This window comes from Cylas formicarius, unplaced genomic scaffold (assembly GCF_029955315.1).
Source record: "Cylas formicarius isolate icCylForm1 unplaced genomic scaffold, icCylForm1.1 PGA_scaffold_2__14_contigs__length_35257938, whole genome shotgun sequence".
Classification (NCBI taxonomy): Eukaryota; Metazoa; Arthropoda; class Insecta; order Coleoptera; family Brentidae; genus Cylas; species Cylas formicarius.
Genome location: NW_026844319.1, coordinates 25,045,370 through 25,057,887, shown reverse-complemented (window position 1 = coordinate 25,057,887; position 12,518 = coordinate 25,045,370). Strand labels below are relative to the sequence as shown.

Here is a 12,518-nt window from a genome sequence, read left to right as displayed (position 1 = left end):
TAATAAAGCCTTTCTTTATTCTACTTATTTGCAGAAATGATCACTTCAACGCTTAATTTTGCGTTTCATAAGGAATTCTACCGGGCATAATTGACGGTTTTCTCTGGAGTTATTCTTGTGTGAATGCAACGTGGTTAACAAGATTCTAGGAAGAACAATTTATCCGGTACGTTTAATGTTTACGCGATTTCGGATTTGGTCGCCGCATTCTTGTGTAAATTATAGTTACACGTATAAATTCAAATAAAAACGGACATCGAAAATGTATGCAATTAAAAAACGGTTCAATTAGCCCCAGAATTTGACAAATCAAATTATTAAAAAATAAATTCATCAACACGCTCTTAAACATAATATATAAAAACAAAGCTTGCAGGTGTGGATAAATACAGCACAGTGTTAGCTTTAATTTATGGAAAAGTAAACAGAATTCGGTATCAAAAGAGCTTTTTGTTTAAAATTTAGATCTTTTAAATTGTTTGGTAGGAATTCAACAAGACAAAGCTACATAATAATTTTGGAGTACCTATCTGGTTGGTTAGTTTACTAAGGGTATTATAATTGTGAATTATAACTGCTATTTTATTAGCGGTGGCAATGTCAAAATAAGCATTCTCTTGTGTAAAGAAGATACTTGTGTTTGTACCCCTAATTAGAAAACTAGAGTAAATCTTGGATAAAAAGGTAGTGGATACCTACCATTACCAGAAAATAAGACTAGTAGAGAGAAAGAAAAAGAGAGAGGGGGGGGGGGAGAGAGAGAGAGAGAGAGAGAGAGAGAGAGAGAGAGAGGGGGGGATAGAATTATTGACAAAAAAGTAGAATACTTATTGCAGTTGGCAACGCAATATTGTGCCATCATACGACGTGAAATAAAAAATACGGCCGCGCAAACAGCTAAAGATTATACAGTATGAATTTGAAACAGTCTAACGTCATTAATTCTGGAAGTGTCCTCTAGATATTTCAAGGAGTATTGCGAGAACGCAAGTATACTAATTTCTAATTTACTCAACAATACCAAATTATTGTAATTTTTCTAAAATTAGTGTTAAATTTCATCATAAAGCGCATCAGTTTAACAGAATTAACGGCCCCCATATAATGCAATAGCTATATGCGTGGATCGGCACCCATCCTGTATGTATCGCAGTCGCTCGATTCATTAAAAAAAAAAAGAATTTGCGATTAACGAAAAAGGCAAAATAACGAAACGCGTGACCCGCCCACGCAAAGACATGGACAGGAGCGTTGCCTCTCGCGAACCCAATTTTTAATACGGTCCTGTATCCATTGCAAATTTACGAGTAGCGCTATTTATTTAAGTACAGTAGTAAAGAAACCGAGAAGACGGCCTGCCACCGGTATCTCGTAAATTCTAATTATATTTATTTGCGTAGAGCCGAATGTCAGTCGTTGCTTTGGCTGCCGGTGTTGCGTCTGTCGGTGCGTCCGTCGCACTCTTGCGCCGGTCTAAGTACTTTGACTATAATTTTAAACTATAATTAAACCGGGTAATTTTCAGTACGCGTACACACACGCGTACGTCCTCACCGAGATGTGCGGAAACCTCCTAGTTGTGATATCTAGTACGGCGGTTCAGCTTATGGCGACAAACTCTTAACACGATTTCAATAATGATAATAACAGAGCGGCCGTGCGGTGGAGATTGTGTGGAATATTAATCCAGTAAGAAAAAATGCCACGGCCTTCATCAACTACTTACCATTCTTCTCACATTAAAAATAGTTATTCTGGTTGCACCAAATGGTTTATGAGACAATTCATTAAGTATACATATGTTTCAATCTTCATCGGGCCGGCTTTTGCCCGCAATTATGGAAGTTACCAGCCGACGGCAATAAAACTCGGGTCCGGTAGATAGAGACGGAACGGTAGAGGATGGAACATAAACAGGGACGGACTCTCAAAGGTTTTGCTAATAATGTATTTTTTTTTGTTTATTTAGGTGGGTATAATATTATTAGATTATACTAAGAAAAAAACAATGCCATTAAATACATGCATTAAATTCATAGCTAGGAATTTTTATTCTAAATATCAAAATCTAATTCTGTTTCACTATCAGAGTCGAGTTTCATAATAATTATAAGAGGTCTCAATTGGTATGTTATTAATTACTTTTTTTATTAAATTTATAACACTGGGACTTAAAGTAGGAGTAACATTTTCTGCCCTGTCCTTTGATTTTACTTGGTTCCACAAATCTTCAATCTTCATGCAATAATATAGACGAAGACATATGCTGTTCACTCAAATTATGCGTTTTTCTTGCAGTGGAATCAAAGCATCCTTTGGATTCAGTCCCGTGTGTATCGAACCATGTTTCAGCAAGGTAAATTGCGGATCTGTTGCCTAATCTACATCTTTTAATTTCTTGAAGGTAACTAAATCTCCAAGTGCGTAATTTGTGTGATTCCATTACTATTTGCCTTTTGTCTATTTTGCGGTACTTAGATCCCATTTTACAAACGACTCTATGGAGGATTTATATTGATAGTGGTTTCAACTTTTTCTAATTTCATTTTCAGTTTATCCAAACCCTAGCGTGCGGGAAGCGTCACTTTATCACGTCAGTTTCATTTCTCACGGATCCGAGCCATTTCGGACATTTCCGGGATTTTACCGTACGGGTTTGAGCGCAATTTTGACGTTTGTCAATTCTGACGGTCATGTCAGTGAATGTATTCGTGTTATTTTGCGAAAATGTACCCAAACACATAGAAAAATGTTTTGCAATTAAAATCTAATGGACTAGTTGGTAAGTAAAGAGACATTTATAATTTAAGTTTCCCACAGAAATTTTACGTACTGTTCGCATGAACTTTAGTGGTTTTTACAGTTTTTATATTAATATCTTGCCCAGACCAATTGTACCATTTTCAAATAAAAATTCAAATAAAAATTTAATCCTTTTAAAAGCTCTATCCTTGGTTCGTTCTTCTTTCAATTAGTCTTTTCCTTTAAATGAACCACTTAATGATCAATTTTAAAAGTTAAGTAAACAACATAACGTTTTAAAAAAGGTTTTTATTCCGTTGTTTATATACATGTTTTCAGATATATTTCCCACGCTTTGAATTTTGACATTTGTCAATTCCGACAGTCATGTCAGTGAATGTATTCGTGTTGTTTTTCGAAAATGTACCCAAAAATTAACGGTCGTAGAAAAAGTATAGTATGCAACACGTTCGGTAAACTTTTTAACTCAGTCGTTTATTAAGCACTCGCTCCGCTCGTGTCAAATAAACTCGTGAGTCAAATACCGCACTTGTTGCATAATATACTATATCATACTCGCTTATTAAGCACTCGCTCCGCTTGTGCAAACTAGCGAGTCAAATGCCGTTTACCGCCATTGTTGAATAATGTAGTATTTTTTAATAGTTTTACCCAATAACAATAGGTAATTACGTCGTTAAAGTTTTATTGCTGAGGGTCTGTCGAAAACCAACACGATTTGAAGATTGAAATAAATTATACCAGGAATATAAACAAATAACAAACGTATGCAACGTAAATTTTGCAAAAAGTATAAACAAAAAGCAACAAAACAAACGGAAACAAAACAAAGCAGTCTTACCTTTTAATGATAAAGTAGATTGTTGCGAATGGGATTCAAAATGGCCTAAAAACGTGGACCAAAAAGCTTGTGGTAGAAGTCCGTAGTCCACTAATATCAATACATAAAACCTTAACACCCTAAAATTTATATAATTTTGACTAGATTCAATTTAACATTTATTTTCGTGATGCAAAGCGTCATCCTTGATCCATGCCTCAGTAGTGTTGGATTTTCAAGCAGTTGTGAATAATATTTACCTTAAACCAAACATGGATAATGGAAACTGTCTCGTGTTGATTCGTTTGTAAGGTAAAAAAAAAGGTCTAGAATAAAAAAAATCATATCAATATCATAACAAAACGCAGAGGCGTGGAGAGAAATTCCCACACCCATACTTTTCTTATTTTCCTTAAGTACGATTTTATAATTAATAATAACAAAGGCGGAATCAGCTCTTTTACGATACGCACACACTATCAAAATTTACAGCAGGGTGAATCGGTTTGAAAAAATCTGCACAATTCTCATCCAAAATAATACAACACAAAGAAGACGCAATACGTATTCAATACAGTTTTATTTCTAGCAAAATTTTTGCAATTATTAACTTATAATAATACCAAATATCAACCTCTGCATGCATTAAAGTGAAAAATACTAAATACACTAATCACTGAATAGTTTACGCGCTAAATCAAATTCAAAATTTCTTTTGTTTAAGTAAAACTAATTAAGACAACCCTTGTCTATCTCTTTATTGCTTTAGCTACTTTCGTTTTAGTTGTAAATTTTTACTGTTCCATGGCAGTTGGAAATCTAATAAATGCAATTCGTAGATAAAATATTTACTATTACTTTACATTTAAATATACAAGAGAAATTTACAGTAGCCTGAGGAAGTTTCTTTGATAAATTAGTTTACCGTGAATGTAAGGAAATAGTAAAATAAACAAAATAATAAAGAAAAATAAAATTACGTAACGAATTTAAAATTTATATGTAAATAATAAATCAATTAAAAATGTCTGATAATTTAAAAATTATATGCGTTATAAGCGTTTTTTTTTTAATCCAGTTTGAAAATCGTCGAGTTGTCAAATTCGTCAAAATAATCAGCAACTATTGGATATAAAAACCAACAGTATAAAAGAGCTGTTAACAGGATTAGATTTGACAGCTTGGTAATAACAAAATATATAATGTCATCATGGTCATAACCCACTACGTTTATGACGCATATGATGAATGAAGTTAAAAGACTAGATTAGAACGATGAGGCCGGATGAAGCTAGATCAGTATAACTTACTAAAATTGTGACTTTAATAAATTTAAAATGATAATAATAAGTTAAAATAAAAAAAATTCTGTTCCATTTAATTTAAATATGCCCCATTATGCCCAATATAATTTATCTTAAAATAAAAAAATATATCGATTTTCTTCTTAGACAATTTGTACTGCATATATTTAAAAAAACGGACTAAATACGCAAATTCACCAATCTCTCAACATCAACATTGCAGTAACAAAGGCACTGCCATCCGTTTCGCATGACTGTTGCTGCATTTGCAAATTAAACAAACTAATCGAGAAGTCCTTGAAATACCTCGTCGATTCCGCCATTGCATTGTTTTCCTCCCAGCTGATTGCATAAAAAGTTCCCTCCTATCTTGCAAAATCTCGCATTTATTTTACACCCAAGGAATCAAGTTGGTTATGCTTAGGCTCCACCTTTTCTGATTAGCAACAACTAATTACGTATACTTCGACATTTAATAACGCGGTACCCCCTTCTCGGCTGTTTCGCACGATGAAAAATAATTTGTTGTTGATTATCTAGGTAAATTTAATATCCTAGCTAATTCATTGGTAGTTTTGCTTACTTTAGATGGAAAAAATGTTGCTATCGTACTCCACTAAACCTTCTGTCGATTATGATTTTGTCTCATTTTAATGATTGTGACAAAATGATAATAAAAATAACTAACTTTCTTTTCCTGGTTATGATAAGCAGCTTACAAATTTTTAAATAATTATATTTCAGCTCAATATCAAATCAACACAAATGTGTTCAGATCCTATTTACTATTTCAACTAAAAATAATGAAGAGTTAAAAGGGCCTACAAATCTTGTACTTTATATGTATATTATTAGCCAATTGCAGTTTCAAAATCATTGTCATGACCTGACTTGACACATCATTTATACAATTCTGTTAAAACTTTGTTTAATTATAACCTCGAAGTCTTCTTTGGTTTGCAGTGCATAAGTTTGCTCAACAATGATTTTTTTTGTAATGTGATGTAAACAATACAAATAGAACAACGTGTTTACGTACAGTTGGGTAGTAGATAATCGATTAGAATGAGATTATTTTTTTAATGTCAAATTTTATCAATCCTGAGTATGCTGTCCTGAATTTGATACAAATTTGCAAGTGCAAATGCATATAAAACATAAATTATCGCCAACCTGGCACCAGACTTTAATAGTTTGGTTTATTTCCTTTGAGGACATCTAAAAACCTTAGTTTGAGACATACATATTCAAAATGAAGAAGAACTAAAGAATCCGGATAACTATTGATAGATATATTTCAGAAAAATGGTAGTTTTTTTAATCCTTAATGATACAATAAAATTGAAATAAATTAAAAAACATGAGATATTTTATTTTGTGTGTGTGTATTTAAAAAACATGAGATTTTTATTTTTTTTATTTTGTGAACATGTGAAACTAGTTCTTATTTCTACAAAATATTAACGTGTCATGTCACGTAAAAAAGCGAAATTTTACCGTTATATATACAAATAAATGACTATTGTAGAACGAAACTCCAGGAATTTTCGAGATGAAGAGGTGGTACATTTTTATTTAATTATTTAAAAATAACTTATGTTGAGTAAAAAAGGTTATTTTATAAAATTGATTCACTTGCACACTTTCACATGCATTGATCATTACTTTAAACCAAAATATTTCGAAGTCGCTAGGACCAACCGACCCCAAATTCGAATATTTTTTACATAAAAATGGTTGAAGAATTCATTTATTTCACTAAAAATTTTTAATTAACAACAAAATCGAATTTCTCATGTTAAAAAACAAAAATAAAAATTTAAAGCCCTGTATCCCAAAGCATTTTAGATATTTTAGATCAACTGTGTGGTTCATAACTTATAACAAAAGTTTCGAAAGTTTGCCCCATTGTGTTAACCAAATTTGATTTAAAATCTATATTATAAAACATTATATAAAACAGGAAAAAAGTCAGGGTGACATCTCAGTAAACATTAAAGTACACACTTTAGTATAAAAAGTTTCTTTTTTTTTTGTGTTAATAAAATGTCGTTAATTTTAGGTGCCCGATGCGTTCCTGTATGTACATACCTTAAATTATGCAAGTGCCATGAAACGGGAAGGCATGAAAAGCTCTTTTGCCTAGAAGAGAAAAGTGGATCTTGATATATGCAGTGCAGATTTGATGATTTTGATATATCTAGCAGCACAAAAATTTGCGAAAAACACTGAAAAATCTAGGATAATCAGGGTTGAAACCTACCAAACCAAGGAAGGAATTTTTGCTGAATTTCCACTTAAGAGGCCAAAACTGGTAAACAAAGAGCTTCAGAAATTAGAGTCATTCTTCAAAAGTAAGTAAGTAATTTTAAATTTTAAAGAAAATCGCAAATCTGCATATTGGTGACTTAAACAATGACAGTGTTGGGATAGTTTCAAACATCATTGTTGGCAGTGTTTATTAAAAATAAGTGCTGAGATGCGTTTTATCTCATGGTCACAAATCGACAAAATTCTTGCTAGATAGAAGTTTTCTATTGAGTCGGCAAAAGAATATCAGTATTATGTCGGGTGATATCGTGGTGGGTTTTCGGGATTTTCTCATAGAAGGCCCGCGACAAACTAACGTTAACTATCTAAAAAAATATGCAGTGTTGCCTTTTTAACTTCACGGCTAATCGCAAATAATATAGGCAGCTTTGAATCTGCTAATAAAGCAATGGTCCAGGTTTTCACTGCGGGTCAAGAAAGCGATGTAATCGGCGCAGACGTACGTCACGCAGGTATGACTGACATGTAGGCTAGTGGGCACGGTGGTATAAAACGAATTGTCGCCCAACAATCTATAAATAGATCCTCTCGAGCCTATTCCATAATTGACGCGATAAAGTACGGACCGACATCACTTATTAATATCCCGACCTTCTGTATAGTCAATTAATTAATTATATCTACTTGTAATGCGAAATGCAGTGCGTGTTTGTCATGTCGCCGCCGCAGGGGACCCGTAGACCCCGGACATAATATGATCCACCATGACACATGACGCGCAGTGTGTCCCAAGGTGCGGACCGCACCTTCCATACTTCGTGACTTAATCCACTTATAGGCGACGTTTGTCGCGTCGTGTCTGACCGGTTGTTCCGTCGGCCCATTTTTTATGATGAGTTGGTTATTTTTTTGCCAGGGCGCCGATATACCGATGAGACTTTTAGATTGCACTGTTTCCCTTCGGCCGGGAGGTGCATTTTTATGAGCTACTTAAAAACAAACACTGTTATTTTGGTTAGTCGGAGTAAAAAAGAAAAAAGAGCGGCTATCGGTACAGAGAACACTCTACCGGCGGACAGCTCTAATAAACGGACAAGATTCGTAGAACGGAATTTCGACATAAAATAATAATAATAACAATAATCATAATAATGATAATAATAATAATAATAATAATAATAATAATAGTAATAGTAAAAATTGAAAACATCAACATAAGTGCAGGGGTCCCACAGGGCTCAGTTCTAGGACCAACACTCTGGAACATAGCCTACGATGGACCTTACAAATTATCCCATGTCGATTGGTTTTGCCGACGACTTGGCACTAGTGGTGACAGCTGAAAACGAGCACGTATTATCAAGAAATGAATGATGATGAAATCGCATAAGAGCTACAGCTGGCCCCGCAAAAAAATGCTCATCCTAAAAGGCAAAAGAAAGAGAGATCACATACGAATCAATCTGGGTGCGGTGGAAATACAACCAAGCAAAACCGTAGAATACCTAGGTATCACTTTGGATGAACGGCTTAGCTTTAAAAGACATATTGAAAACACAATAGAGAAAGCTAAAGATCGGGTGGCAAGGCTAACAAGGCTGATGCCAAATATAAGAGGCCCTAGTAGCTGCAAGAAAATTGTGTTATGCAGAATGGTGGAGAGTGTTACCCATATGGTATACAGCATTAAAGCATAACAAATATAAAGATATGATCTCCAGGGTCCAGCGAAAAATGATAATCAAAGTGGCATCAGCATATAGAACCGTCTCGACTGCCGCTTTACAAATTATAACGGGGGCTATACCCTTCGACTTTCTTACTCAGGAGAGGCGATATGTATACCAACAGGGTGCTCACAACCCAAAGAACTCAAATATGACTGCAAGAACAAGAAGCATACAAACCTGGAAACATGTATAGGAAAATAATTATAGAAAAGGCCAATGGACTAAAAGACTTATAAACAACATAGAAGACTGGGTAAATTGTGCTTTTCGGCACACTGACTATTATCTAACACAAGGCATCACAGGCTATGGGTGTTTTGGGGCATACGCCAATTTGGAAAGGATACAACTGACACCTGTATATATTGCAATGAAATAGGCGACGTAGAGCATACAATCTTTAAATGTGCGAGATGGAGCGTAGTACGAAACAATTTAGTTCTCAAAATGTTAGAAAATGAGGAACAGTGGAAAACAATGCACGATATGATTAAAACCATAATGACTCAGAAGGAGAAAGAGGAGAGAAAAAGGCAATATGGCGTGACAACCGGTTTAAGAATAATCTCAGAAGACTACACAACCTACCATCCATGATGTCATGTCAAACACGGATGGTTCCATGGATGCGATACAGGGTGTCGAAATAAAGAGGTTTTAGTGGGTTAGAGTCTCTCACTGTTTTGCCCAGAGAAAAGACAGCAACTCGTGCATGATGCATTTCCTCTCTTAAAAAAAAAAAAACAAAAAAAAATAATAACAACAGTAATGTTTATCATGCCAAATTATATAAATTTATATTAAGCTATACAAAGGAATAATGGGCCTTGACGCAACTTCCTTCCCAAAGAAAGGTGCTGTTGAGGCCAAACTAACCAAAAGTAAAGTTATAACAAAAAAATAATACATATTACAACATTTCATGTTCCCCTTAAATACAATAATCGAAGTTTACCTTATGTGGAGAACGGTATAGAAGAATAACAGGATACAATGACAAAGAAAGAAGAGAGAAGACAGTTTTTCAGAAAAAGAGAAAAAAAAAGATATTTCTTTATTTAAGCAAAATTCTTACTTAATTAGTGAATCGTCGTTAAAATGTCGTGCTAATTATCAACGTGTCAAAAATTTGCATTTCCTGGGTCTTTTGAATGAGTCAATAGATTGGGTGAAATCATTTATTTTATATTTATTAATTATAAACACAATCTGACAGGAGAAATTTTTTTTTTTTTTTGAAAAGGTATAGTTAACAAATATTTTCTACGAATATTTATGTTGTGATTATCTATACGATGTTATTGTTTCATGAAGATAGGGCGGACATTTTCACCTAATTATTTTATAATACAGACATACTGAATGCAAAGCAAGTCGGTGAACCATGGAAAGCCGTTCCAACTCTTCAAGCAAGCATTATTAGCTTTATACAAGAACTTTGGACTGTTTGCATACTTTTAATATCATCACAATCCAGAAATGATTGTATAATCAAAATTAAAATGAGATAGTAATAAAGTTTCACACAGAAGTGACAGAATTTTTTGAGATAATTAATGTCGGTGCAAATGTAATAACTTTAACACTGATAATGCTCTAAAGAGATACATATCACTTCAAATCTATGACGTACTTATTCCTCAAGTTTGCCTTATGTGTTAATTTGCGTTATTACAATTATTTCAATCTTCGTACACTACACTAAAAAGTAGTGACACTTCCCAAGAGCCATGTTGGAGACATGGATTTTTTTTAACAATTGAGCGGGATTGATTTGCGAACAAAGGGTTCCCCATTACATTGACATTTTAGGCAACTGGTAGTTCAGGTAGTTCTCTCCATAATACGCTTGCTTCAGTTATTTCTTATGATAAAACTAAAGCTGTGGCAGTGATTTGTGCTGTGGCATCGGTCCACAATATTGCAAGAGAAGCTGCAGACAACTTAGAAGAGCAAGTTACTCCAAACAATACAGAACAACGTTATGCAGAACATAATAAATCATTCTGGTGCTCTATATTCTAATTACATATTCAATAACCTCTGGCTTTCTTTTAATGTTGAAAAGAGACGCCCTTCAAAAGTTGACAGTGTATGTTTTTCTTCACACAATCATTCACATCAATTGCATGGAAAATTTTAGAGTACAAGGAAAGAATTATAAAAAAATAATCTGTTGCAATACTTTGTTAGAACTATTTCGAATATTTCGAACAGAGAATCGTGTGTTGCAATTCAAATTTTCAAAGCTTCAATATAAAAAATGTGCCGCCCCGTCCGCATCGAACCGGAGCCGCAAATAGGTGCGTCACCCCTTCGATAACGCCACAATGTGTAAAAAATTTTCAATTATCAGATTCCCGGAACACGCGTAAAGAGCATAATCATACCCCGAGGTCAATATACTATGTTTCATTGACCCTTAATTTTTTTGCCTCAACGAAACCCTGAAGATACTACCTGAAGTGGAAAAAACTTTTGCAGTACCCTCGATGAAATGATGGAAAGTTCTTACTTGTAGATTGTAGATTTGATAGAGTCGGTCGATAATAGCGATGTATGTGAATGTCGATATTCTGTTGCGCAGCATTTTGATTTTGTGTCCGCTGTGCTTAAAGAAACTAGTGGGATGTAGTTAGACAATTCAAGGTAATGTTGGCGCTGATCACCATAGAGAGAGAGCGAGAATTTTTGGAGCTATCTGTATGTGACATGTATATACTAGAATGGCAGATTGCTAAGTTGAACTTATTAACTAGACTAATCTGTTTGGATGTTAACATGACCTTCGGCTGTAATATATTCTCTGGCTGCAAAATATACTAGTTTTGCAATGTTAGTTTTTAAATTCTCAGTATTATGATGTTTTCTTTGATTGGATTTCTCGCCATATGCTTCTCTAAAAAAAATGCTTACACAATACACGCTTTATGTGTTTTGGATGTATTTTGATCTTTTGATGACGTCATAATAACAAAGAAGAGAATTTAAATCCATCAGAACATAGTGATGAGTGCAACTGAATATTAAGCTACGTAAAGTTATTCTGAAGTACTGCTCTACGTAATAGTTTAGAATTGGACTTATAATAAAGACTAATATTTTTGAGGTCTTGTTTTCAGCTATATGTGATTGAGAAGGTTAACCAGTGGTAAATGTATGTCGAGTGCCCAAAAACTTTCGAGTATGTTTAGTTGAAGCGGTTAATTTGAATAATAAAGTAATAAAAAATGTACGTCTAGGTACAATAATTATTCGGTATAATGACTCAACGACCGCTCACATACCTTAAGGGGGCAGCTGAGTATGCAGGTGTCCGTGGGAGTACACCTGGTCACCTGGGGGCCTTCTTCGAGAAGGTAACGCTCACTGGTCTTGTGCGTAAATGTAATTTAGACGGTAGATGACGTTACGCGATATAAAAAGTAAGCGGGAAAATCGACGTGTGTGTAATTGCTCAGAGGGTATTTCATTCCCGCCTCGATGCCGGGTTATTTACAGCATATAATCCGGTTCCTCTGGCGCTTAATCTTTGGCGAACTTAATTTCTATTAGTTAAAAGTTATAAAGGCTAAAAAAAAAAACAAGGTTCCTATTAATATCAAATTCGGTGGCAACACAGGTCAAGGG

The 12,518-nt window shown here is 34.3% G+C and overlaps 1 long non-coding RNA gene across 2 annotated transcripts; it reads left to right on the top strand.

Annotated features, from left to right (window-relative positions):
• The first annotated feature begins 1,415 nt into the window (after positions 1–1,415).
• Positions 1,416–7,241, top strand: LOC132698348 (uncharacterized). Of its 2 annotated transcripts, none has more exons than XR_009618364.1 (5): positions 1,416–1,689; positions 1,750–1,969; positions 2,299–2,356; positions 2,553–2,782; positions 6,950–7,241. It is a non-coding gene; the product is annotated as an uncharacterized LOC132698348 (long non-coding RNA). The 2 variants fall into 2 exon arrangements; XR_009618363.1 differs by having other exon boundaries at positions 2,299–2,404.
• Positions 7,242–12,518: the final 5,277 nt, after the last annotated feature.